Source organism: Misgurnus anguillicaudatus, chromosome 20 (genome assembly GCF_027580225.2).
Source record: "Misgurnus anguillicaudatus chromosome 20, ASM2758022v2, whole genome shotgun sequence".
NCBI lineage: Eukaryota > Metazoa > Chordata > Actinopteri > Cypriniformes > Cobitidae > Misgurnus > Misgurnus anguillicaudatus.
Genome location: NC_073356.2, coordinates 26,680,210 through 26,705,060, shown reverse-complemented (window position 1 = coordinate 26,705,060; position 24,851 = coordinate 26,680,210). Strand labels below are relative to the sequence as shown.

Sequence of the window (24,851 nt, the reverse complement as noted above, 5' to 3'; positions counted from 1 at the left end):
GAAAAAATTGTCAAAATTTGTACCCCATGCCAAATATATACATACTGTATCTGTACCTAATGGTACATATTAGGACCTTTTAAAGGGAACTGCTCCAGTGACATGAAGTTGGGGTACATATTTTGACCATTTTTTTGTAAATGTTATCACTGTATGCTCCCTATGATGAAACCCAAGACCTTTGTGTTGCTAATGCAATGGTCTACCAACTGAGATTACAACGTTACAGTTGTATCGTAACTTAAGATATTATTTGTGAACATTGTCTTTACCCACCTGGCAGGTCTTAGTTGCAAAAATATCTCACAAACAGTTGGATCTTAAGGTCTGGGCATTAATGTAGATACCATCATGGACCCAGGTGGTTGGAAGAGGAAAGTGCCTAAGCAGAGGTAAGAGGGATTTGTGATGTGACCTGAAATAAAAAGAAATATAAAAAGAGCGATTAACTTCGATGCAAGATTAAGTGTCAAATATTTGTATCCGTACAGATAAGTTAATGTGTGCTACTGAATCACACTAAGAGCAGAAAGATGCAATAAGACAAAAAAGTGAATATAGGTAGTCATGTTGACCAGTGGCGGCTCGTGACTGCTCATCCGAGGGGGCGGTAATTCAAAATAAGTGTTCGGGGGTATCGTGTGTTGCTTGATTTTCAAAATATGTGTTTGTTGCGTCATGTAAACCATGTGCATCACGTGTTTTGTCAAAATAAGTGCCTGCTGCATACGCCTCAAAACTGTTTATGATAAAAGAGACGCTCATGTTCACAAAATACACGCAAGACACTCCCTTTACACTAAACTCTGATTACGTATGAGATTATGCGAGCAAGACAAACGCGAGCGTCACTTTTATTTTGACAAGCACGTGACGCACGCAGAACAAATATTTTGAAAATACGAACCACACACATGATGGGCTACATACACGTTGTGACGAACTTCGCATCGAGCGCCCTCAAAAAAAGAAGTCACCGGCCGCCAGTGATGTTGACCTATACATATAAAAGGGGAAATTCTGTCATTTAATCACCCTTGTGTTGTTACAAACCTGTATACATTTTTTATTCTGCTGAAGACAAAAGAAGATATTTTGAGCATTGCTTGTAACCAAACTATTGACTTCTATACTAAAATGTTTTTCTACTGTGGAAGTCAATGGTGCTCCTGCTTCATTACAAATATCTTCATTTGTGTTCAGCAGAAAAAAAATGTATACAGGTTTGAAACAACTTGAGAGTGAGTAAATGATGACAAGATTTTAATTTTTGGGTGAACTATCCCTTTAATAAATGCTGAAACAGCTAATGCACAATACGACTACAAATCTAGATCAATAGCATGGCCTGTGCTATATAAGTCTCTGCCTATATAAAGCATTCACTTAAGGCTCCATGTCACCTATGATGTTTCATGATGATGGTCAGTCTTAAACGGCAGCTTCCTGCATATACAATATACAGTAGACATTGAGGTAATAGCGCTTGGATGATAAATTGTGTGATTCTGCCTTCTCAATGAATTACAGTAAAATGCAGCTACATCCAAAAGTCAGAGGGCGCTCTCGTGCAGAAACTCAATATGCCTTGCAGAAGAAGAACCATTTACATATGCGTTCTTCAAACCTTTCAGGTATTTTCATGATCATAAAGAATATGTATGATGATTATGTTTGACAAGTGTTGCTTTTTCAAATCCATGTTATAAACTACTCAAAACTTACAGTGACTTTAGATTAATAAGGACTTTCTACTGATCAAAGGGCCATAATACATGAATCTTTTACTATGAAACACGATTAATCGTCCCAGCCCTACAACAGCGATTTGATAATCCACCGGGGAGTGTTTTTAATCTCATCCCAACTTGCAATACAATCCCAAGATTGTACTTCTGCTCCGCCACTGCATCTCATCAAAAGGACATTGAAGAAAAGCACTTATTTCCCTGCTTAAACTTCCCTCCAAAGGCAGCCATTTTAAGAGACAGACTGCCATGTTTCAGTCTTTTATTATTAGCTTTTTTCTCCTCCTGTTTTTTTTTATTGTTTTTCTTTTACCCCCAGCCCCCCGAGGAGAGCGCATGTGACTCTAATTGCTACTCTCATTAGTTCGGTTTTCACAGGAAAAAGATGGGGGACAATTAATTTTATCACTTAATTTTGTCACAGAATCGCTGCCCGGCTGTATTGATGCGCTCGCCATTTTGGGCCTCATTTTTCAAGAAAATTAATTGACAAAGTGTGAAAAATTTATCAACATATCAGTAGATTAAGCGACAAATTGAAGCAATGAGGAAATCAATTGTGGAGCCGTGGACAGGAAGCAATCCCACGGTGCCGAGCGGAGCTGCGAGCTCTCCGTGAGACTGACTGTTCCCTGCATCTCATTCATTTATTCAGCTCAAACTACCATTAATCAGAATGAGTTACAAATGACCCTCACGGTTCACAGCAGGTGCGCGCACACACGCTGAGCACACGAACATATGCATGCACACATACAAGTCATGTATAAATACACTGCAAGCATTCAACCTCTTTCTGTCACACACACATTCAACCTCTCCCAGGCATTGAAATATACCACCTGCATAATGTACATAAACATAAACCCTTAACTTATTATTTCTGTCACTTACACACATACGCTCACGCTGATTAAAAAAACAGTTTACCAAGGGTTAAAAATAACAAATCTTTGGTTTTTATGTTAATGCATTGTGAAAGATAAATACAATTCATAAAATTAAGAATGGCTTAACAACATGAATATAGAGGCTTCAAACAGGAAAATGGTTTGATTAATCCATATCTATTTTAGCCAATTTATTTATAAATTGAATCTATGCACGAGGAAAGAAATGTTGCTCCACTGGTTAACCACACTGTCAAAAAAAAAGGTACAAAAAAGGTACAAAACTGTACCTTCTGTGTCACTGGGGTGGTACCATTTACATGTATATTAAACATAATACAATGTTGTACCTTTAAAAAAAATCCAGATAATTTACTCACCACCATGTAAAATGTTGATGTCTTTCTTTGTTCAGTCGACAAGAAATTATGTTTTTGAGGAAAACATTCCAGGATTTTTCTCATTTTAATGGACTTTAATTTAACCCAACACGTAACAGTTTAAAATTGTAGTTTGAAAGGACTCTAAACGATCTCAAACGAGGCATAAGGATCTTATCTAGCGAAACGAATGTCATTTTTTACAAGAAAAATAAAAAATCTGCACTTTTAAACCGTCCATCTCTGGTCCTGTGATGCGCCAGCGTGACCTCCTATAATACGTCATCATGCCGAAAGGTCACGGATGACACGAAACTACGCCCCAGTGTTTACAAGTGTGGAGAAAGAGGACCGTTCCGACGTTGTTGTAAGACAAATGATACTAATTAATGTCTTTAGTACTATTCGGACAGGATTAGTTTTACATAGGGAGGTGGGGTAAAGCAAGTTTTTATCAGAGGTTCTCTGTGATTTTAGTCCAGTCCGAATGCTCCATGTCAGTAATCATTACGGACAATGTCAGTAAAGATTACGGCGTCTTTTACCTTCTGTAAAAAGGTCCGGAGAAATTACCTCAGGTAATACTAATCCAGTGCGAATCGACCAGCTGTAAATATACACGTAAATCGCGTCATTTCCTTTTAATTTGCGGGTTTCTTTTAAATATAAAAGCGCTTAAAGAGGCATTTACTTGCATTCTAGACGGAGAAACAAGTCAGTGGCAGGTCAGTTTCTGAATAAAACACGACACAAACTTAAAAAAAAAAGTCAAATTCACTTCTCAGATGCGCGGAACTGTTTACGAAACTGACGTTCTCCCCAAACTGAAATTAAACACAGTGTTTCGCGTTTTCCTTGTCTGTGTCATGTTGTTTGCACATCTGATATTTGGAAGCAAGGTAACGTGCACGTGAAGACGAGAGGGGACGCGCTGCGCCAACGAGTTACCCCTCCCACTTCTGAATGTTTTACAGAGATTTCTAATCCCGTCCGAATTGACCATTTATATTACCCGACGTCCTGTGGTAAAATTACATTACGCCATCTTCCCCTGTAAAACTAATCCCGTCCGAATAGGGCTTTTGTGTCAGTTTATTGTTTTAAAATGGTCTGCAAATGTTCGTTTTATATATAACACGTGACCTTTCGACGGCATTATGCAATTACGTGAGGTTCCGTTGGCGCGTCACACAGCCGGAAATAGACGAGAAGTTGTAGTTTAAAAGTGCTTTTTTTCTTGTCAAAAATGACAACGTTTCGCTAGATAACACCCTTGTGCCTCGTTTGGGATCGTTAAGATTCCTTTGAAACTCCGTTGAAACTGCAATTTTAAACTGTTACAGGTTGGGGTCCATAAAAGTCCATTCAAATGAGAAAAATTCTGGAATGTTTCCCTCAAAAAACACAACTTCCTCCTGACCGAACAAAGAAAGACATCAACACCCTGGATGACATGGTAGTGAGTAAATTATCTGGATTTTTTTTAAGAAAATGGACTAATCCTTTAATGATCTATTGTATACCTTTAAAGCTACAGTTAACTCTTTTGTACCCCTAAAATTTAACTGGTACAAAATTACAAAAATGAGCCTTCGAAGGTACCACCCCAGCGCCAAAAAATTTACCATTTTGTAAAAAAAATTCTGACAGTGCATGGTGCTAGTAACATCAAGGTCACGTGTTCAATTCCCTGTTAACCCACATTAATGTATTTCTTCAAAACATTGCAAAAGATGAACATTACAGTGCATTTCTATTTGAGACCTGATAAAGGATTATAAATAGATTAAACCAGTCAGTGTGCATTTTATAAACCAATGTGTGCCTATGGACAAAAACAATTTGTGCTCCTGAGTTATCACCATCAACTAAATATATGCTAAACAGATAAATCTCTGCGCACATTTGCAGCGAATATGTTTCATCTTTAGAAAGCCTATAAAGGTGCCTGGTGCATGTATGAATATTTATAATCTCGTTCTATATTTTGACGAAAGCATCTGTGAGATAGAAGCTCAACACGTCACTGATGACAGATTGAAGATACTGGATACTTTAGTGTACACACAGGAAAAGAAAAGATACATGGTGCTGGCAACTGTAGTGCTAGAGAGAAAAGGATAGCAGAGGGGAGGAGAGGAATAAAAATGTGAGGAGGGTGAAATGGATGCTCAGGGAAATTTGTTGACACTTAACTGTGATTGAAGAAATCTTCCATCTCTAAACACACACGAATGCTTGTACATTACACGCATTAAATGCACATTCTGTATTTTTTGAGTATGTAACCCCCGCCACCCCCACCCAACACACACACACACACACTGTACATTATCTGTTCAGAGATTAGACTCCCACTTACTCACCGAACGGTCGTCCAGCGATGGCAAATGATGGAAAACAAAACAAATGAAAGTAAAAAGCCTAATTATGGCACGCCTGCATGGTATTGCATCACTGCTCAGACGGATTTACGGAAGCATTTATTACAGAGGAGCATTAAAGCTCTTTCACACACAAGTCATCTTCTCTCTGCTCAGATCTGCATTCATCAAAGACAGTGGCATGTGGATATTGAGCACTGATTTTATAGTATTTATAACATTTTCACATTTAAAAAAAACAGTTTATTCGTATTTTGCTTTTCATTTTGTGGGATGATTTGTACAGACAGCATAAAATCAGAACTGACACCATTTACTTTATTAATAAATGGCGTTGTGTTTCTTGTGCATGATTCATTAATATTTTATTTTTTACCTTTGTGTCATGTTACAGATCGAAACGGCACACGATTAGACACAAAGTAAAAGGGAAAATGAAACAAGTCAGATTTTAACTGTTTTTGTAGCTCAACTGTTAAAGCATTGCATTAACACCGCAAAGGTCATGAGTTCGATCCCAGTAAACACACACATACTGATTGAATGAACTGTAAGTCACTTTTATAAAAGTGTCTGCCAAATGCAATAACGTAGATGTAAACGTTGTACAACCGCCTACAACATTGTACAACATTACCTACCAACTGTATACTAGTGTTAAAATAAACTTTATTTACCTCTGAAATGAATGTTTTTCACTATAGGGCAGTTTACCGGTGCTTATCGTAGTCCCAGACCAAAATGCATGTTTGAGCTGCCTTCATTTGAAAACACCTTGCACTGACATATCTTAAAGAGCACCTATTCACGATTCACGTTTTTATATTTCCTTTAGTGTGTAAGTGTGTATTAGAACATGTTAACGATATGCAAAAGGTACATACCCCAAAGTAATAATGACACAAATTAACGTAAATCTCTTTTCTTGGACTACAACAAACACACGGATTGTAGGCAACAGTTTACTTCCTGGGATTGGTAATGTAATAAAGATTGACATTATCAGAATTCCTCCCGATTGGACTCGCAGCCTTTAAGTTAACTCCTCTTAGCATTGCTACCGAATCTTTCAAACATGGTAAGGAGCGTCACATTTCCGGCTGACGTCAGAGGTATTCAGGCCAATCACAACGTACAGATTAGCTGGCCAATCAGGAACACACAGCTTTTCAAATCCGTGCGTTTCAGGAAGATAGTGAAATCAGGAGCTACAAAAATGTACGGTATGTGGAAAATAATGTGTTTTTTAACCATAAACCACACAAACACATTGTATTATACCAAATACACAAAATAAATTTGTTTTTTAGCAATGAAATAGGCGCTCTTTAACAAACCCTGTCTGGGAAACCACCCCTAGATTGAAATCAAGGTCATGGCCTTGGTAAATTACGTTAATATCCAATAATATCATCTTCTTTTCACAGTTACAGATTTAAAACTAACCTAACCAACTATTTTACCTTCTGAATATTCTGTTTCTTGTAACCCGAAGGTTGCCGGTCCAAGTCTCACAGCCGACAGGTTGCGACTGTTGTGCCCTTGAGCAATGCACTTTAACCTAACCTCCCTGGGCACTGCAGGGATAGCTGCCCACTGCTCCGGGTGTTTTTGTTCACGACTTGCGGTTACCATACTTGACAAACCATGTCACATTTTCACAAACTAGCATATTTTTAATCATGTTAATTCAGCATTTTTTATCAAAAGTTGTACTTGTTACATTAGTTAATGCCCAATGAACTAACATAAACAATTGTATTGGCATACACTAACATTAACAAAGATTAATAAATACTTAAAACTAAAAACTGCTCATTGTTAGATCATGCATTTAATAGTTAACAAATGAAAGCTTACAATGCAATTTAAAGTAGGGATGCATCGAATATTCGGCCGAAAATGGCCCAAAAGAGCATTTTTGGTTTTCGTTCGAAAGACTTTTATCACTGAAACAATTCGGCCGAATTGTTGTGATGACACAAACAGAAACCGCGACCTGCACGTGCTTGTCTGAAGCAACATGTCTGAAGTGTGGATGTATTTAACCACAAAAAGGCGCTAAAGTGAGCAGCTTTCTGTACGCACAGAGGCACATGCGGTTGAATGTGTCCGCTCCAGACGTGATCATCACAGTAAGCCCTTCAAAGATCAGAACTCTTGATCTGTAAACTTTAGAGAGAGTCACGCTAATGTGTCTCATACTGTAGTCCATTAACATACATTTGGCGAATAAAGCAATGAAAAACAATGTAAAGTTTTTATGTGGAGCGACAGTTTATGCTGCGCTGTTTGGGATTCGCCCTCGGTCTCTGTGTGCGCGCGCGTTTAAGTGCCCTCAATAGTGCACACACAAGAGACGCGTTTAAAAAAAACAAGCGAACATAAAATCTTTCTGTTATTGACAGGGCACATAAAGAAAATCCACAGTATTATTTTTCTAATAAAAACATGTGTTTACGTCTTAAGTGTATGTATAGATTACAGTCAGAAACCAGTCTTTGCTTATTTGGTCTTAAAGAGACAGTAACCTTAATTAACCTACTTAAGTCTGTCTCGTTAATGTTAATCAAACAACCAAAGACAAAGAGAAAATCACTTCTGTAGCTCTAAAAATAATAATTATATTTAATTTATACAATGAAGACAGTGTAATGATTCATTTAATTTGATTTCTGTATCTAATGCTAATTTCACACCTTATGTACAACTTTTTTTTTTTTATAAATGTTTGCAATTTCTTAGATTTGAATTGAATATTTTTCAATTAGATTTTTCCAACCCCCGTTTTGCTGATCTGAAAAATAATCCGATCCGTGCCTCAAAAACTGTAATGTGATCCGAACCGTGTGTTTTGTGATCCGTCACACACCCCTAGTAAAGTTAGTTCACAGTGATAGCCATAAATGCAATTGTACTAATAATTGGCATAATAATTTATTTCTGTGTTTTGGTTTTCGGCCTTGGTTTCCTCTTTTTCGGTTTTCAGTTTCTGCCAAGAATTTTATTTTCGGTGCATCCCTATTTTAAAGAATGGCATTACAGTGGAACATAAAAGAAAGAGGTGTTACATTAACATTACATTTAGATGCTTTGGTCACACTTTATTTTACGGTATCACTGTTACAGTGTAATTATACATTTAAGTACTAAGTAATAATCATTAACAACATGTACTTACTATAGGGTTGGGGTTAGGATTAGGGTTTTGGTTTGGATGTAATTATGCATAATTAACTGTTATTACTATAATTATTACATGTAGCATGTGTAACAAAGACACCGTAAAATAAAGTGTTACAGATGCTTTTATCCATATATATGGGATATAAAGCATCAGGGTGGCAGAAACTGAAGGAGCGGGCACAGGATCACCCAAGGGTCCCTTCTCACATTTCCACGAGGTTACAGAAGAAGTTTTTGGTGTAACTGAGAGAAAAATAAAGCAGGAGAATTGAGAAGTGCGTGGGAGAGCAAGCGGGCGGCCTGGCCGATTGCCGGGCCGAGACTGTCATGTCTGTATAAACAGGCATTGATTTTTCTGTCCACTGCAGCCACCTTCACCATTTATTCACTGGCTTTGTGGTAGGACCCAGAGGGGCCAAGAAACTCTGTTACAGTCCACACACCCCTGAGGCAAATGTGAGAATAGATTTCACCTGTAAAAGAGGCAAGCTCCGCTTATCTGGGCCAGGGGTCTTGTCACAGACCACCGCTAAATGAAATGTTTCACACACGGCTCACTGCTGTGGTGTTAACCTTCTACCGCATTCCCTGGTGGTCTGGACTTCAAAGCCAAAACACGGGCCGCTCATCAACATAACCCCCCCTGTTGATGGCAAGGAGACAGGTGACAAAAAAGTCAAAGAACACAAAAATGTCCTCAAGCAACACGCTGTCCTTCACTACACTGAGATGTCAAACTTGCCCATGAATTTAGAGAAGACTCAAAAATTATTTTACATGTATGAAACCCAAGTCGATATCCTTTGTTGACCCCCCCCCTCAAAAAAAAATACTTCAAAAGCATCTCAAAAATGTATCATAAAAGATAGTTTGAAAATCATGAACAACGATTTTACCTTCAGGTAAAGTTAAGGCATTTTAAAAAGAGAGAGAGAGAGAGAGAGAGAGACTGATATGTGACATATCTAAAACGGAGAATCTAACAACAAAGCTTCAAATCCAGGATAAGCACTTCTACATACTCACTATTGTCCGGTACTCCTGAATTCACAATCCAACCTTTTCTCATAAATTAATAAGACTTGATCAATATTTTGCCCACCGGGCATGCTATCTTAAATAGAAAGCAAAGGTAAATTAAAAACATCCCAAGTGCTTCGATAAATCCATCTCAAACAATATAACCATCATTTACATGATGTAAAAACATACCAGGAGTATTTGCAAAACAGAAGCCTCTCGGGGCCATAAATTGGGATTTCCAGATGTGAGAGTTTTAGTATGTGTGGTTAAGTATTGCTGTTGGTGTAATTGGCTGTCGTACAGTAGTTTTCAGATGTTTTTAATGTTTCTTACATTATTAGCGAAGTATGATTTAAAACGCATCTGATTTTAATACAAAACTGTTGTGACGCTCCGTTTCACCACATAAACACATAAATTGAGTTCAGTTGTGGAATGAATTAGTATTGGGAAGTTACTTAAAACCTGGAGCTTGTCAGGGTTTAATTAGTGTGACAGCATTTGAATAGATCAATTTACAAAAAAATACCACCAATAAAACCCTATAATTCAGATGAAATACCATCATTTATAACCAGGTTGAAAACAGTAATAGAATTTAGCTAAATATTACATTATTTTGTAAAACTGCTACAAAAAGAAAGGCTTGTATGTTATCTGCTCAGTTGATCTACAGCATTGGTTTTCAAACTTTTTGCCGTTTGTGACAGAAAAAATCTTAAACTTGAAATAAACAAAACATATTAAATGATACAATGAATGCGTTTACAACGATTATGCTTAATAAACTGATAACACGTGGGGTCATGTAAACGCGTAAAACGGTTTTCTTTTATCGAGGAAGGCCCGTAAACGGTGAAAGCAAAAACTGATTGGCACAGGTAGTTTTTTACTCATTATCCCGATTTTGCGCGGCACGTAAACACCTTAACCGGCTTTCTCACGGTTTTGTTCATGTACGCATGTCTCCGCGTGTGAAAGATAAACGTCACAGGCGGAAGTAAGTGCAAAGTAACGCATAAAAGTCTCCGCTCGACTAAAGCCGTTGGCAGAGAAACTGCGAAAATTAAAACTGATGCTATATTTACAGGTTCTGCAGACACAAAAAGTGATAGTTTAGCTTAAGAAAGATATGCCGTAGGCTTTTTAAATGTCTATTATGTAATATAGGTGGTGACGTCACTGCCTGCAAGAAACCTGACAAATCTCCAAGTCCCATGTAAATGTATAAGTACATAATAGTCGTTCAAAAAGCCGATGGCATATCTGTCTTAAGCTATATTGTTGTATCTCTTTTCATGTATCCAGGACTTGTAAATATAACATCAGCTTTTATTTTCCCAGTTTGTCAGCCAACTGCTTAGAGCGGAGACTTTTATGAGTTACTTTGCGCTTACTTCCACGTGTGACGTTTATCTTTCACACGCAGAGACATGCTCACATGAACAATACTGCGAGAACGCCACACGAAATCAGGGTAATGAGCAAAAAACTACCTGTGATGATCGTTTTTTTGCTTACGCCGTTTATGGGCTTTTATCAGTTTATTAAGCATAATCTGCGTAACCGTGGGTTCACACCAGCCGTGTTTAAGGCATCAAATTCGCGTCTATAGCGTCTAGTTTGCCGTTTGAACATTCTGAGTTTACTCGCTTCATTCGCGCGTGAAAGCCGCACGTGAAATTCTAGTCATCAAGACATTTACGTGGAAATGCGCTAGACGCGCGAATGAGGCGGAATCGCGTCTACTGCATCGCGCTAAACGCCTCATTCACATCAACGAGTCTTGAAATCACTCGCTCTTGATGCCTCTACCGCGGCTGGTGTGAACGCAGCATTAGACTGTGCATGTAAACACACTCATTGTATTGCTGTTGGTCAGTAGCCTTGTTTTTTTTGTGTAGGTTTAATACACAGAATTTATGATGAATTATTGTATTTTATAAAATGTCAAAATATTTACCCAAGGCGGGCCCGACCACCAGTTTGAGAACCACTAATGTACAGTAACATTTTCGACTTCCTACAGCAGTGGTTCTCAAACTGGGGGCCGCGAGATGGTGTCAGGGGGGCCCCAGTTTAATGACAATTTATAAAATAAATTAATTTATCATGAATTCTGTGGAATCAAACCTAAAAAAATAAGGCTACTAACCATCAGCACTATCTTTGTATCATTCAATATGTTTTGTTTAATTAAAAGTTGAGTTTTAGAACAGTTTTTTGTCATAAATTTTCTTTGAGGGGGCCGCGAAGGAATTTGCCATACACAAGGGGGGCCGCACGCTGAAAAAGTTTGAGAACCACTGTCCTACAGTATATGCATGGTTACCTATAAAATTAAATTAAAATAGAAAATAAAAACAGATTAATTTACAGTACTAGGGGGCAATTTTGTCCCCATATTTTTGAAAAGGTATTTTCGGCACTTTATGTGGCATTTTGCTCCAAGCTTGTACAGTGAGAACTGTGTGTGTGTGTGTGTGTGTGTGTGTGTGTGTGTGTGTGTGTGTGTGTGTGTGTGTGTGTGTGTGTGTGTGTGTGTGTGTGTGTGTGTGTGTGTGTTCCTGGTATTCATCACGTTGTGGGGATTGTTGTAGTGGTCCCCACAAAGATAGAAATACCGGTAAATTGTTGAACTTGTGAGTACATTTCATTTTTAGATCCCCAATGAGGAAACAAGCCTTTAAATCAAACAAAATGTTGTTTCTTGAGTTTTCTGTGTGGGTTTGGTTTAGAATATACAGTTTGTACAATATAAGTAAGGAATAATTTACGACGGGCCATTGAATTATAAAAAAATAATGCACACCTAAGGTGGTAATGTGGCACGATGCGAAGCGTGTGCATTATTTTCAACTAATTAAAAGGACAGGAGTCAATTATTCCGCTCATACCACGGTTACCACAAACATTGCTCTGGTGCCTATTTTTAAGACATTTGACAAGTTACGTGTGCGGTTATCGAAAAATAATGCATACCCGTGGAACATTTCTCAACCAATTAGAATACAGCATTTAACAGACCCATAGTAAAAAAACTATTACGTCTTATGGAATGTCCCCATAAAAAATGAAAACCAGAATGTGTGTGTGTGTGTGCGTGTGTGAAAGAGAGAGCGAGAGAGAGAGAAAAAGAGAGAGAGAGAGAGTCAAGGATAGAGGACAGTGGACAGACGCTGTGTGTCAGTAGCTGTCAAAAGACTGAAGTGTATGAAGAGTGTGATTTAAAAGGCACGATGAGACAGCTGGCACTTCAGCCCCCTGCAGGCCCACAACATCTTCTCATCCACACACACACACATACAGAGAAGAGTGAGACCACAGCGCTGTCACTCCACCTGAAAGCACTTGACACAGATTTGTGCCAGTTTCCACAGCGGTATCACAGCATGATTGAACTCTGAGAGATCTGCTGTGGTACCCAGGTGATGGTCACCTTAACCCACATGCTAATTTGAATGAAAACTCCTTTAACCTTAAAATCCCCAGGGCTTCACGGTACAATCACATTAAATACGGTAGATGAAAGGAAGTACATTAACCCCAAAACCCTAAAACTAACTTCTAACGTCTAAAGTCTAACTTGAACAAAACGTGCATTGTACTAAAATTCATGAAAAGTGCAAAGAGACAAGGTGAAGTATTCTCTGTTTCTCAGATTTTTTTTGGTCAGACCTTACTAAGTTACCAAACACAATTCATTATTATGAGCAATTTAGGAAATGGTAATTCTGTTGATACACAATAATAAGCTGGTGTGAAATAAAAGCTCTTTTTCGAATAATGCCTCAGCACTCCCTGCATAGCTGTACAGAAAAAAATTGAAATATGCTGACTTTGCGATCAAAATTTCTGCCTGAAAATAATAACTAGAATGCATAACTTGTGAAACTACAAGCATTGGAATATACAGTTCTGTTTGTGAATATCTAGTTCACTTGCTACTGCCCTTAACCAAATTCTGAATATCTCAAAATAAAGTCAGAATTAAAACCAAAGGGCAGATGCTAAACTCTGTAAAGTGTTGCAAGCCCTTTTAATTTCTTTCTAAGATTATGGATTCGAGCCACACTTGAAAAAGTTTCCTGAAATGCCCCAAATCTTCAAATTCTGTCCATCCAAAAGTAATAAGAACAAAATATTTCATAGGCATAATTCGGCTCTAGTTGGCATGTTACTAAAGGCCTAAAACTAAACTCAGAATATCTTTCAAAGATTGATGCCGCAAACCACAAACTAAATCAATTACAAGTCCACATCTCCAACCGCTTGAAGATAACATCATAAAAATAACACTCAAAACAGTCTGAATTAAAACCAAAAGGCATGCAAGTGTGTAATATGTTAATTTTCATCCTAAGTGGATTTAAACCCGACCAGAAAAAGTTTTTAAACGCCCCAAATACTAAAACTTTTCCTTCAGGCTTGTTGTCACATCACAGCGGGATTAGATTGGACGATAGAGCATTAGGTCTACATCACACAGCAAATCTCTAGTGGTTGAGTTGGGATGAGAGAGACTGAGGTGAGTTTTCTTGAAGAGCTGAGTGAAATCTTTAATAACAGTGTTGAGGTGGAAACTCGAGTTAACATCGACGGCGCGAGCTCCCCGACAGAGCGCAAAATGATAGCGCGGTTTGAAAAGTACTTATTAGCTAAACTGGGTAACAAAAGCAGTGAGAGATATAATCACATCTCCTTTGCCTGCCGACATCTCTTCACTCAGAGCGGCTATGGGTGACGTGACAGCCCACGGTGTCCAATTAATGAATAACTTGTATCCTATAAGTATTTGTTGAGTATTTTAAAGGTTTAAATGTACGTTCTTGTGGTTATCTTTCACCAGCAAATACAAAAGCTCTGAAAGTATAATGATATTTATCACAGAAACATCCCATTTCCTGGTGTATTTGTCATTGTGAATAAGATCTTTACAGTAAAATAGGTTTTCTATTGGTCCTATTACAATTCATCTTACTGTATTGCAAGGCCACATCATTTAAAGTATGTCAAACGTGCATGCTTTTCATTTCTTTTATAAGAATTGATGTTTAACTCCAAATTATAATAAAACACAAAATAAAACTTACCAGTTTGTTTTATGAGTTAAACAAGAGATTCTTTGTCCCAAATGCAATTCGGATGTCGATGTATTTGTTTTCATATAAAGCCCAAAATGATTACAAATGCCTTCCTTTATTATAAACAACATGTAGGGTGAAGAAATTAGATGATTTGTTATAGATTTTACTGAGATCAGATACCATCACTTAATCCCACGTGTCTAATATCAGTCATCAGACTTATGAATACATATGCAAATTGTCTTCCCTGTCTTACATAGGGGCAAAATATGATAGGAGGACACCGCTGTTTCTGTACAAACCACTCGTTTGTCATGTAAAAATACAGTTTATTGTTGTTTTTATTGTTGTTTTTCAGTACAGCAGCTAATAAGGCCTGCATCAAGCAAATTAACAGTTGTGGCCTGGATTTTAATTATGCTACAGGGAAACAAGTGATTTAAAGAACAGAGGAAACACATTTTGTTTCATTTGTTTTCGGATTTGTTTTGTTTCGTTTCCTTTCAGCGTTTTCTTATAGAAACAAAAGACAGAGAAGTATTTCACACCAGAAACCTGTCAAATTCATGCACAAGGGGACTTTCTGCACTGCCATTCCTCCATAAGTCTCTCTTCCAATTACATATATGTGACCCTGACTGTGATTTACATAAAATCGTCCTGTATGTAAAAAATATAACCTTGATTTTCTTAATATTGACAGTAAAATTTAACTTTGATGCTCTTAATCTCAAAATGACACTGAGACTTTAGCCTGGATTTTAAAGGCAGGGTCACATTTCCAGCATATCATAGAGATCTTGTTGAACATTTCATTTAATACTCTAACAGAATATAAATGTATAATATGTAACCACAGACAACTTTTTTTGTCAATATGGACAGAGTGAGTCTGTTCTAAAGCACATGAACCTAGACAAGATGCTAAGATGCTATAAGTTTATTTCTGGAAGAGACTACCACCAGTTCACTGGTAACTGCTAAACTCTGGGATCAGACTGAGGTAAGGGTTGAGATAAGAGTCACGTCGATCTTAAACGAATTAGGGGCTGTTTAGTAAAATATTTTCAAGGAGTTAACATTTGGATAACGGCTTGCAGAGAATAAGGGCATGGCAGTTATTCCCTCTCTAAATAGATTTGAACACATGCAGCCTAATTTATGGCCGCAAAATAATGATTGAAGCAAAGCAAAAGCTGAAATAAAGACAGGTAGAAATTGACACGCAAATTTAACGTTTTGCGAAAATGAAAATGGCAAAGAATAAATGGACATAAAATGATATTTTAATTCATTTACAAAAGTAAAATTTGACCTTGTCAAATTACAAATAAATTAGTAACACTAACCAACAAACACTGGCCAACAAACACTGGCCAACAAACACTGGCCAACAATCGCTGCCCAACAAACGCTGCCCAATAAACGCTGACCAACAAACGCTGACCAACAAACGCTGACCAACAAACGCTGACCAACAAACACTGGCCAACAAACACTGCCCAACAAACACTGGCCAACAAACACTGGCCAACAATCACTGACCATCAATCACTGACCATCAATCACTGACCAACAAACACTGGCCAACAAACACTGGCCAACAAACACTGGCCAACAAACACTGGCCATCAATCACTGGCCATCAATCACTGGCCAACAAACACTGGCCAACAAACACTGGCCAACAAACACTGACCATCAATCACTGACCATCAATCACTGCCCAACAAACACTGCCCAACAAACACTGACCATCAATCACTGCCCAACAAACACTGGCCATCAATCACTGACCAATAAACGCTGGCCAACAATCACTGCCCAACAATCGCTGCCCAACAAATGCTGTTCAACAAACACTGACCATCAACCAATCACTGACCATCAATCACTGCCCAACAATCACTGCCCATCAATCACTGACCAACAAACACTGACCAATAAACACTGACCATCAATCACTGCCCAACAAACACTGGCCAACAAACACTGGCCAACAAACACTGCCAACAATCGCTGCCCAACAAACGCTGCCCAACAAACGCTGCCCAACAAACGCTGTCCAACAAAAGCTGTCCAACAAAAGCTGTCCAACAAACACTGGCCAAAAACACTGGCCAACAAACGCTGCCCAAAAAACGCTGCCCAAAAAACGCTGCCCAACAAAAGCTGTCCAACAAACACTGGCCAACAAACACTGGCCAACAAACACTGGCCAACAAACACTGGCCAACAAACACTGGCCGACAAACACTGGCCAACAAACACTGGCCAACAAACACTGGCCAACAAACACTGGCCAACAAACACTGGCCAACAAACACTGGCCAACAAACACTGACCGACAAACACTGGCCAACAAACACTGGCCAACCAACACTGACCAACAAACACTGCCTAAAAAACGCTGTCCAACAAAAACTGTCCAACAAACACTGCCCAACAAACGCTGCCCAACAAACGCTGCCCAAAAACACTGCCCAACAAACACTGGCCAACAAACATTGACCAACAAACACTGCCCAACAAACACTGCCCAACAAACACTGGCCAACAAACACTGGCCAACAAACACTGCCCTACAAACGCTGTCCAACAAACACTGACCATCAACCAATCACTGACCATCAATCACTGCCCAACAATCACTGCCCATCAATCACTGCCCAACAAACACTGACCATCAATCGCTGCCCAACACACGCTGTCCAACAAACGCTGTCCAACAAACGCTGTCCAACAAAAGCAGTCCAACAAACACTGACCAACAAACACTGCCTAAAAAACGCTGTCCAACAAAAGCTGCCCAACAAACACTGCCCAACAAACGCTGCCCAACAAACGCTGCCCAAAAACACTGCCCAACAAACACTGGCCAACAAACATTGACCAACAAACACTGCCCAACAAACGCTGCCCAAAAACACTGGCCAACAAACACTGGCCAACAAACACTGGCCAACAAACATTGACCAACAAACACTGCCCAACAAACACTGCCCAACAAACACTGGCCAACAAACACTGGCCAACAAACACTGCCCTACAAACGCTGTCCAACAAACACTGACCATCAACCAATCACTGACCATCAATCACTGCCCAACAATCACTGCCCATCAATCACTGCCCAACAAACACTGACCATCAATCGCTGCCCAACACACGCTGTCCAACAAACGCTGTCCAACAAACGCTGTCCAACAAAAGCAGTCCAACAAACACTGACCAACAAACACTGGCCAACAAACACTGACCAACCAACACTGACCAACCAACACTGACCAACAAACACTGCCTAAAAAACGCTGTCCAACAAAAGCTGCCCAACAAACACTGCCCAACAAACGCTGCCCAAAAACACTGCCCAACAAACACTGGCCAACAAACATTGACCAACAAACACTGCCCTACAAACGCTGTCCAACAAACACTGACCATCAACCAATCACTGACCATCAATCACTGCCCAACAATCACTGCCCATCAATCACTGCCCAACAAACACTGACCATCAATCGCTGCCCAACACACGCTGTCCAACAAAGCTGTCCAACAAAAGCAGTCCAACAAACACTGACCAACAAACACTGGCCAACAAACACTGACCAACCAACACTGACCAACAAACACTGCCTAAAAAACGCTGTCCAACAAAAGCTGCCCAACAAACACTGCCCAACAAACACTGCCTAAAAAACGCTGTCTAACAAAAGCTGCCCAACAAACACTGCCCAACAAACGCTGCCCAACAAACGCTGCCCAAAAACACTGGCCAACAAAAACTGCCCAAAAACACTGACCAACAAACGCTGACCAACAAACACTGACCATCAATCAATCACTGACCATCAATCACTGCCCAACAATTACTGACCAACAAACACTGACCATCAATCACTGCCCAACAAACACTGACCATCAATCACTGACCAACAAACACTGGCCAAAAAACATTGACCAACAAACACTGGCCAACAAACACTGACCATCAATCACTGCCCAACAAACACTGACCCCATAGCTCTTTTGTACATATATACAGTACTATGCAAAAGTCTTAGGCCATCACCACCAGACTTGTTGTTTTAAAAGTTTTCATGTCCATCCATATTTATTTTTCAATCTATTTTATTAAGATACAAACAGAAAATCAGGAAGTATGTACAAAAAAACAAAACATTTAATTTTCAGGACTAAGGGTCTTTTAGGCATCGTCGGTGTATAAGTGTGACCTCTCTTGGCACTAAACACATCTTGAGCGTTTTTGAGCAGAATGAAGTAAAAAGACTCATTTCTTTAAAATTCGAAATTAGGATTCAATTTTATTTAGGTTTAAGAGATCCTGCAGCTGTTTGCTATTGCTCAAGTGGAAGGGGAGTTTACCCTAAAAACTTGAAATATATATATTTGTTGTTGTTGCTCTGAACCACATAAAATGCTCTTTCTAACATTCCCAAATCATTCTGGTATAACTTTGATCAAGTTTGCAAATTCAAGTGCTGCCATCATTACAGCAAATTTGTCATTAGAGCATACCCTTATTTAAATTCTAAATAAATGATATAAAAGTTTAAAGGAGATCAGAAAATAAGCATGAACATGGTGTTCAGTGTACTAAACACAAGAACATCAGCACACTCCGCCCTTTATTTCCTATCCCTCTCCTTCTTTCTCTCTCTCTCATTACAGTTCATGTAATTCAATGATCACCTGAGATCACCTGCTGGTCATGAATCTCAGCCAGTGGTGTAACATGAAAAATTGTATTAATATACGAAACTTATTATACAGTCCAAAACACTAGGCTGATAAATGGCATGGTTCTGGGCTGACAATGATTGCATTTAATCCAACGCCAGGATGTTATTTTTCTCTTCTTTCTCCTTTTTAGTTCACTGCACTAGTGTGTACAGAAATAATCCTTAACGGGGAAAAAAACACAATTTACCACTATGTCCTAAGGTCAATGCAGTAGTCATAGCAGCAGTTACCATGGTCACACTTTTTGCAAGGTGCAATGGAGAACGAGAGAGATATAGAAGAGAAAAAGAAAGAAAGAAAGAAAGAAAGAGAATGAAAGAAAGAGAAAGAAAAAAGAACGAATAAATAGGATTATATATTCCTGCTCCATGCTCTGTAGATACTAATTGCACCCTGAAACACAAGTGCAGTAAATAATGAAATTTTAATTTCAGCTCTCACGATTGCCATCCCCTCATGTGTAGAGTCATGTTTCAAAGAAATTTATTATAGCCCAAGGAGTGTGAGTAGCAAGAGGTGGGGGGCGTCCACATAAAGAGAGCGCGTGTGTATGTTTGTATGTTTGTAATTGCAGGGTGTGCGAGTTAACCGCGGTCGTGTAAGCCTATTATACGTGTTCCCGTGTGTCCACTCCAATATGTACTGTATGCCTCTGCGTTTGTGTGTGTGTGTTTGTGTGTGCGCTTTTGAGAAGAAGAAATAAAGTGACAGACTAAAATCCATAAGGTTTGCTCTAAAACGATGGCAGGCCGTTCAGATAATGTATCGTAACTAATGTCTCTCTGCTAAGGATGACTGGGCCGAGCAGCCTTCAGTTCTGGCATTTTCTGCTGGATTCCGGCAGGCTCTCCACAGTCACGCTGGGCTGGGGCGAACCGGAGCGCTGCGATTCACCGCGGCTCCGTTTTTTTCACACAACTGACGCAGCTGACGCGAACAAAAGTGAAGTTTGTGAAACAAAGCGGAAATAGAAGAGAGAAAATATACAAATCTATAATTCAAGTCTGGGAAACAACAACAGATATTAATGATAAAAAGACATTCCTTTGAGTAATGTCCTTATAGTGAGTATGGGCGTTTAATACATTTATATTAAATCCTATGAAATATGCCCTTATTTCTTTTTACAGTAAGATACCGTTGTGTAAATAAATGTAGTTTTGAAAAGTCTCATTATTGCTTTATAACTCACTAACAAATTTGAGCTGCAGGCAAGCGTTTGATCACATGAAAGTTTCACCTTTAAGATTAAAGGCAGCGGTAGGATTGTTACGCTGCTTTTCATTGGTTATTTGCGTGCATTTCTTTTTCGTTTCACTCGATTGTGCGCGGAATAATAACCGATGTTGCCCCGTGGCCGATCTTCGCTTTTCTCTCCTTTTATCTGCTTTTGTGCGCCTGCAACGTTCACGATGAACTACCATTCATCTCCATCTAACAGGCAACCAAATAAAATAAATCACAAATTTCCTCAAATATAACAATATTTGTATTGGGGGTTTATAATTAATGAGCCCAGCTGCACTAATTAAAACCCATCTGAGCTCCATTCATCTTGGTCAATGTGGCTGATCGTTTTTCAGGCTGGGCACCACGCCTTTCTCCGGGCCGCCTCGTCCTTGGACTCATTTTTCAGGTGATTTGAAAACTATTGTTGGTTTATTGGTGTTGAGGAAAAACTGCCCGGGCGCAATTAATAACCAACAAACAAATGAGCGTCGTCATGTGAATTAACTGTTGTTTTCCGGCGTGTAGTATAATACAGATGCTGAATGTAGACATGGCTTAAAATTGATGATATTAAACAGTCTTACAATTAGAACGGGGCCATTAAAACCTAATCTGTCAGCAGAAGAAAGAAATAAACTCAAATAAAACTACAACGTGCTTTTGATTTGATAAGACAACTTTACTGCGGTTTGACTATGTCAAACTATTTAAACTAACATTCTCAAATCATAAATGTCAAACTTTTTATAACAAAGCTGTCTTATTTGCACGATGGCATTTTAAAACTCATCTAAAACTCACAGTGACTGACAGTATTATTAAAATATTACGTAAATGCTTACTGTAAATCATTGAATCTATGGAACTGTGCTCATTATTTAATCATTTACATTGGACCACAGTGCATTGATTTAAAGCTATACTGTTTATCAGTACATGCCAGGGCTGGACAATAATTCAATAGCAATATATTTTGCTGAATATGTTTTTTTCAATAACAGTGATTTGGTTTCTAAACAAATTTCCTATATTTTAATATACATTACAGTGTCCCGTGGCAATTCCCATGTTATGTCTAAAACGAATGTTAAATCCGCGTCAAGAAGCTTCTTCCTTCCAAAGCGTGCTCCTGTGGCGTCTTTCGTAGCTAAGCAACCATGAGCCACGCTCTCTAGGACAGCGAGGAGAACGCAATTCCTGATCGGATTTCAATCGCTCACCTGTACCTCGCTTCAAGTCATATCATTGTCACCATGCGGTCAATTTATCTGGTTGGGACTTTGTAGCGTTGGCCCGTCGTCACTCAGAAGTATGAAAAGAAGGTGTGGGGTTAGTTACATACAAATATATCAAATAAAAGAACAGACCCTCTGCTTTCAAACAAACAATAAACAAACAAACAAACAAACAAACAAACAACACGGGAAAAAAACATTTCATCCTATCTTAATTTTTTTCTCGGTTTATAAACTCTTAAATATGGGTATTTTTCTTCAAAAATAAAAATGTTTTAGCAAAAAGCTAAAATAATTGCATTTTTGTGAAGGAATTTTGTTAGAGATCACATTCAGAACGATTATCAAAACATACACAGAGTGTAAAATAAAAAAATAAGTTTTAGCTATGATTTTTTTTATAAATTGGGTAATTGCGGTATTACAGATTACCATAAAACTCATCAGGATTATGTTTTTTCATGCAAATGTTTTCTTTTAATTGACGAGATAACTTGTCAATGGCGGGGAATGAGTTAATATACATTTTTCTGTCCAACTATCTTATGTAACATTAAATAGCATACTACCATTCAAAAGTTTTAGCAGTCCCTCCAGAAAAACGCCATTATGCGATTGCATGAATCAATGCATAATCAGCCAAAGTCTGCATATTTATGGGGGGCGCATTTTTTAAGTACGCCGCACTTTCGCACTTTCAGATTTCTGATCGCAAAATATGCGGGGCTTGCATGATTTCATAATCCCCGCATTTTCGTATCAAAAAGTGATATATATCTTAGCAGAAAGTTGAAAAATTGCATTTACTTCACACATGCGCAGCAATGTCCCCTGTTGTCATGGTAATGTTAGGAAGTGACGTAATTACGCGATGTGAACATCAATGAAAAGCTGCAAGTTCACACAGTTTTTCAAGTTCCCGCAATTTTGGTAAGTTCCCGCAATTTCATTGCATAAATATCCCGCATATTCCTTTGCATTTTTGCATTGTGCCGCAAGATGAAGGATTTTTGTCTACAACAATTACAAAAAAAACTCCACGTTTCTCTGTAAGGACTTTTTTAGGGTCACTTTAACTTAGGATATGTATTAATATTTTTCCACATATTACTATAATAGCAAATTGATTTAAAATATGGAACTATGAAAGTTAATACTATGAATGAAGAAATCCATTCATATGAGACTGCTGCATTAGATTTTTCGTTCCAATGGCTTCCATTCATACGCAAACGAATGAGTCAGACCGAAAACGCAAGCTTGTGCGACGTTTTTTTGCGAATTCCTGTGATTTCATATCATGTGGAGCGTTGTGACCAGTACATAACCGGTTTATCACTGCATGACCTTTCTCTCTACTGAAAGCACAAATGGATGAAGCCAAAGATTATACTGATGAGCTGCTCCCCGCCCTCTTTCCGCAGCAACGTCCGACAAATACTTGCATGCTTAAAGTGTAATGTAAGCATGGCTTTACAGCATTTATCACTGACTGACATTCAGGTGCACCTTACAGTCTGTTTATTTGACGGTGAGTTTACTTTTTTTATGAAAGCTAAATACACAGACATTTGTTGTGGGCATTCTTTGCTTTTTAAACATTCATACAGCCATTTGATTTACCAAAATTTAGGAGTATATCGGCGATAGAAATTTTGGCCATATAGTCCAGCTCTAGTACATGCATACCCAAGGAATCAAACCTATGACCTTGCTAGCGCCATGCTCTACGCGTTAAGCTAGAGAAACACAGGAATGCACACTTCTGATCTGACTGTATGGACAAAAACACAGTGATGTCACTGTAAGTAAACAGAAATACAAACCTCTGAATCCTTTTAGCATGACAGACACAGGTGTACCAAGAGACGGTCACGGTGTCGGCACAGAATTTTCAATGAGTCCTGGTTTCACTCACACACAGCTGGACAAGCCTCTAAAAAGTGGGACATCAGAGAAGAAAAAATAAAAACATGCACACACATAACTGCTAATTCATAAAACCAGATTTTTTTCTCTGGTATTGCAAGGTGTTTCGAAATAATGAATGAGACTGTGTAAGTGGAACAACCTCTCCTTTTTACCTGTATCTTCTTTAGTGAAGGTTTTCAAATACTTTGCTAACTAACTTTTTGATATAACTGATGTGTACGGCAAAAAGGATGAACTATAGCGTACTGTATCTAAATAATTTACCAGCAAGGGTAAAATTGCTGATACTAACGAAACCTTGACTCGATTTGAAAGTTTTAAAAAGTATATATTCAACCCTATTATCAAAACAAATATAATTTGTTTAACTCTCTTTAACTTTGCTGACTCAGAATAACGAATATCCATTTGTGCGGTGCGCATTTCATCGGACTCTTAGCCTCGTGGTAGGACAACACAGCCAAGCAGTTCCTGTATAAGCCAAGCTCTTAACTACCCTAAAGACACACATGAGGCAGAAGACCCAGTTAACGCCCGGGGAGAATTAATCTCGGCCTCTGTGATATATGACTCGCTGCATAAATGGGCAGCGCTTTGTTCGTAGTGTTTATTGAGAGCGGACTCATTTAACGTAGTTCAATCCACCGGCGACGTTCTCTCTTAGAATCTCTCTTCGAGATAATGTTTCGCTAGTGCGTGTGGGTCTCAACAGGACATTTAATTCGATTTTAATTAGTACATTAGAACATATTCGTAATGTCTGATAGCGTATGCAAATTATATTCAAAAAATTTCAACGATTTCGGGGGGAAAACATAGAAGGGTGTTTTTGGCCCTGTGGACTTTTAGAACATAAAATCCCTCGCTAGTTTAATTTGTCTAATTGTTTAATTTGGATGTAATGGAAATGACGACACATCTGAGGAACTATCATACTTTGGGTAGAAAAAAGTGAGGATTTTCACATACAAAATATTGAAATGGTTTGT

The 24,851-nt window shown here is 38.6% G+C and overlaps 1 long non-coding RNA gene across 1 annotated transcript in view; it reads right to left on the bottom strand.

Annotated features, from left to right (window-relative positions):
- Window positions 1-235: 235 nt before the first annotated feature.
- The window catches only part of LOC141351355 (uncharacterized), a 30,766-nt gene continuing 6,150 nt past the window's right edge, over window positions 236-24,851 (bottom strand). The window contains exons 3-4 of the long non-coding RNA XR_012359582.1: window positions 23,757-23,866; window positions 236-415 (exon numbers count right to left, since the gene is read on the bottom strand). This is a non-coding gene — a long non-coding RNA (uncharacterized lncRNA). The remainder of the gene's footprint in view (window positions 416-23,756; window positions 23,867-24,851) is intronic.